Source organism: Scylla paramamosain, chromosome 29, assembly GCF_035594125.1.
Source record: "Scylla paramamosain isolate STU-SP2022 chromosome 29, ASM3559412v1, whole genome shotgun sequence".
Classification (NCBI taxonomy): domain Eukaryota; kingdom Metazoa; phylum Arthropoda; class Malacostraca; order Decapoda; family Portunidae; genus Scylla; species Scylla paramamosain.
The window spans coordinates 6,496,945-6,501,944 of NC_087179.1; positions in this window are offsets into that span (position 1 = coordinate 6,496,945).

Sequence of the window (5,000 nt, forward strand, 5' to 3'; positions counted from 1 at the left end):
TCATTCCATTAAAAAAGCTTAAGTTTATAAAGGCTGTCGTTGAAATTACACAGTTTTCAGGGTGTTTTTACTGTTCCAATGGCAGGTTAACAACATTACTACAATATTAAGAGGAGAAACAGCTTTGAGAATGCGCTAAATTCTCAAACCTCTCCGCATCTCATTTCTTGTATCCTAAACAGGCTGTAGAGGATGTTGCTGATGTCTTCAAAAGATAGACTCATGATGATGGTTTAACAGACTGTAGTGGAAGCTGTTAAGTTTTTAAGGGTGGTTTAATAATGATAATGATAGTTTAAGAAGTTTTGTTTTTTTTCCATTTTCTAAGGGCGTTTTCAAGTGTCTTTTCATGATTGTAGTGATAGTTCAGCAGGATGTAATGGAAGTTATTGAAATTTCCAAGGACATTTTTTCATTGATAGGTTAACAGGCTTGTCTCGTACAAGTTTCCAGGCGGCTCTCCTGGCGATGGTCCTGGTGTGGTCATTGAAGCTCAGGATGCTGTTCACCTCTCTCTCTCTCTCTCTCTCTCTCTCTCTCTCTCTCTCTCTCTCTCTCTCTCTCTCTCTCTCTCTCTCTCTCTCTCTCTCTCTCTCTCTCTCTCTCTCTCTCTCTCTCTCTCTCTCTCTCTCTCTCTCTCTCTCTCTCTCTCTCTCTCTCTCTCTCTCTCTCTCTCCTTCTCTTTGTTTTCCTTGAGGGAGACATAAACAAAATTGCTCCTTCCTTTATTGTCTCATTCCCTTTCCTTCCTTCCTTCCTTCCATCCTTCCTTCCTTCCTTCCTTCCTTCCTTCCTTCCTTCTTTCCTTCCTTCCTTTTTCATTTAACTTGTTCTTCTCTCTCCTTTCCTCCTTCCTTCATCTCTTATTTCATTTCTATCTACTTTTTCCTTCCTTCCTTCCTTCCTTCCTTCCTTTCTTCCTTCCTTCTTTCCCTTTTTTTCTTTTATTATTTCTTTATATTTTATTTAACCTTTTCTTATCTTCCTTTCCTTCCTTCCATCATCGCTTTCTTATTTAACATATTATCATTCCTTCTTTCCTTCCTTCCTTCCTTCCTTCCTTCCTTCCTGTCAATTTTCCTTCTTTCTTAATTTCCTTTCTTATCTATATCTATCTTTCTATCTGTCTACTTTTTTTCCTCCCTTCATGTTTTCCCTCCTTCCTCCATTACTTTCTCCCTATGTGCGTATCTATCTTCCTTTGTTTTTTTCCTTTTTTTCCATTCCTTCACGCCTTCCTTCTTCCTTCATTCCTTCCTCCTTTTATTTTATTTATTTTGTTGACAGCTTTTCTTTCCTTCTCCCTTTTTTTAGTTTCTTTAAAAACTTCTTACTTTATTCTCCCTCTCTCTCTCTCTCTCTCTCTCTCTCTCTCTCTCTCTCTCTCTCTCTCTCTCTCTCTCTCTCTCTCTCTCTTTCTCTTTCTGTTCCTTTCCTCATTTTCCTCTTCCTTCTTTGCCTTCGTCATTCTCCCTTCCTTCCTTCCTCTCCTCCTCCTCCTCCTCCTCCTCCTCCTCCTCCTCCTCCTCCTCCTCCTCCTCCCAGGATGAATTAAAAGGCGAAGTCCGTGAAAATGCAAATTTGAGAACTTCGTTTGCTTCCTCCTCCTCCTCCTCCTCCTCCTCCTCCTCCTCCTCCTCCTCCTCCTCCTCCTCCTCCTCCTCCTCCTCCTCCTCCAGTTATTTCAACACGACTATTTTCTTCTTCAACTCTTTGTCACCTTCTTCTTCTTCTTCTTCTTCTTCTTCTTCTTCTTCTTCTTCTTCTTCTTCTTCAAGTAATTTACCGCTGACTTTGTCTCTTTTATCATTTTTTTTTATTTCTTTGTCCCTCTTTCTCGTTCTTCTTTTACTACTTCTTTCTTTTCCTCCTCCTCCTCCTCCTCCTCCTCCTCCTCCTCCTCCTCCTCCTCCTCCTCCTCCTCCTCCTCCTCCTCCTCCTCCTCCTCCTTTTAATTCGACACTTTTCCCTTTGTCTCCTTTTCTCCTCCTCCTCCTCCTCCTCCTCCTCCTCCTCCTCCTCCTCCTCCTCTTTCCTTCACCTTCTTCAAGTATTTCGGCGCTGACTTTCTCCTTTTTCTCTTCTTCTATCCCCTCGTCACCTCCTCCTCCTCCTCCTCCTCCTCCTCCTCCTCCTCCTCCTCCTCCTCCTCCTCCTCCTCCTCCTCGCCCCCACTGGCAGCTGTGACCAGAGAGTTGAAACAAGCTCATCTAACTTTCTTTTCGCCCACCGTCCTGTTCCTAGTCTTGTCTTGTCCTCCTCCTCCTCCTCCTCCTCCTCCTCCTCCTCCTCCTCCTCCTCCTCCTCCTCCTCCTCCCTTTTCTGTCTTCTTTTTTCTTCATTTATGTTATCTAAGTTGTTTCTGTGTTTTTATTATTGTACGTCTCTCTCTCTCTCTCTCTCTCTCTCTCTCTCTCTCTCTCTCTCTCTCTCTCTCTCTCTCTCTCTCTCTCTCTCTCTCTCTCTCTCTCTCTGCTCATGAATTTTATTTTTTTTTCAATCCTCCTCCTCCTCCTCCTCCTCCTCCTCCTCCTCCTCCTCCTCCTCCTCCTCCTTCTTTCCTGGATTTTATTTTTTGTAATACAATGTTTGTGATCCTTTTATCCCCCAGCGTCTGTTTGTTTGCTATGTGTGTGTGTGTGTGTGTGTGTGTGTGTGTGTGTGTGTGTGTGTGTGTGTGTGTGTGTGTGTGTGTGTGTATGTATGTGTGTGTCTGTGTGTATTAAAGTAAGAATAGTAGTAGTAGTAGTAGTAGTAGTAGTAGTAGTAGTAGTAGTGGTAGTAGTAGTAGTAGTAGTAGTAGTAGTAGTAGTAGTAGTAGTAGTAGTAGTAACGGCAAAACAAGAGGAATGAAAGAGTTGGCAGTGGAAGAGAACAGTTAGGAATTTCAGAAATATTTCAATTCATGTGTATTGTTTGTGTGTGTGTGTGTGTGTGTGTGTGTGTGTGTGTGTGTGTGTGTGTGTGTGTGTGTGTGTGTGTGTGTGTGTGTGTATGTGTAGGGAATGAAAAAGTGTATGGTTACAGTGTATATTAGTGTGTGCTGCCCTGTCTTACTACCACTACTATTACTACTACTACTACTACTACAACCACCACCACTACCACTACTACTACTACTATACTACTACTACTAACACCACCACTACCACAACTACTACTACTATACTACTACTACTACTACTACTACTATACTACTACTACTACTACTACTACTACTACTGCCTTTACTTTTGCTATCACCCAATACATTTTATTGAGTTTTATTGCTTTTCATAGTGGCAAGGGACGCATATGTGTGTGTGTGTGTGTGTGTGTGTGTGTGTGTGTGTGTGTGTGTGTGAAGCCAGACCCTCAGCCAATCCCTTTAAGTAAACTGAGAGGAGCACTTGAGAGACGAGGAGGAGGAGGAGGAGGAGGAGGAGGAGGAGGAGGAGGAGGAGGAGGAGGAGGAGGAGGAGAGTTTGGAAGGGACGGTTCTATTAGATGTTACAATGGAGGGACGACATGGTAGTTTGTGACACTATCTCTCTCTCTCTCTCTCTCTCTCTCTCTCTCTCTCTCTCTCTCTCTCTCTCTCTCTCTCTCTCTCTCTCTCTCTGCAGTCACACGTTCTATAGTCACTAAATGTCATACAAAAGGGAGAGAGAGACAGAGAGAGAGATTGAGAGAGAGAGAGAGAGAGAGAGAGAGAGAGAGAGAGAGAGAGAGAGAGAGAGAGAGAGAGAGAGAGAGAGACTTTCATAATGTAGCTCACCCTTACTCTCTTTTCGCCCGTCCCTTAGTTAAGATTACACGTCTAGCTTATCACGAACAGCTTCTTAAGACCCAGTAGGGCTGCTGCTATTTGTTTTTTTCCTTTGTTTTCCTTTTTTTTTTTCTTTCGTCCTGTGTGGTAAGATGCAAATTTGTGTCCCGTATTGCGTAACGCCTTGCTTTCTCGCCACGATTATTTTCCAAGGCCACAGAGATGATTAGCTGCGTTCTCTAATGTGTTTCTTCTTTTGATAATGTAGAAATCTTGTTAATTTTCCTCTATAACCGTAAAAAAAAACAGCTCTAAAAACCTGTGCCACTTCACCATAATTATTTTCAAGGCCACAGGATAATTAGCCGAGTTCTCTAACGTATTTCTCCTGATAATAATGTAGAAATATTGTAAATCTTTTATTATAACCGTAGAAATACCCTTAAAAACCCGCGCAACTTCACTATGACTATTTTCAAAGGCCATTGAGATGATTATCTAATTTCTCGAGAGTTTTCTCCTGCTAGTAATGTACACATCTTGTAAGTTTGTCACTAGAGCTGTAAAGATACACTTAAAAACCCGTGTCACGTCAAGTAGAGCCTTTTGAAAGTAGAATTGTTCCATAATGTGGTCCTTGAGACAGCCAGCGATGCATCAAGCTCTCAGTAACTCAACACCACCTCTTCGTATAAAACAACTACTATTTTATGATGTTAATGAGACCGCGCGCTAGTTCAGAGTAACCAAGAGCGCTAAATACAAATGTTTGTAGTGGATACATGGGTAGGTAGATTGATAGATAGATAGAAAGATAAACAAATAGATTCACAGATAGATATTTTATTGACTACAAGCGTTACCTATGTATGTGAAGCTAAGGTATTTGTTAGTGGTCAAACACGTGATTCTTTGTAAGGGTGTGCGGGGCCAAATCCGAAACACAAGTGGTAAAAAGACAAACATACGATCCAAAATAATGACGGTAAGACGCCTTGATAAACTGAAGCATTAGATAAGAACACACCATAAAAAAATAACGATAACTCGTACAACAAAACCTAAAACGGCTATATTAAAAGACTGCCTCCAAAGAACGCAGTACTAAATTGTGTAGCGCAGAGTGTAGAGTGCATTGGAATGTGATTATATAGAGTGTAGAGGTGACTGGAGCGCAGAGCTGTGTGGTGTTGTTGGTGTAGAGGATAAGGACGAGTGTAGCAGTGTCGCCAGGGTGCCTCAGGAGTCATGA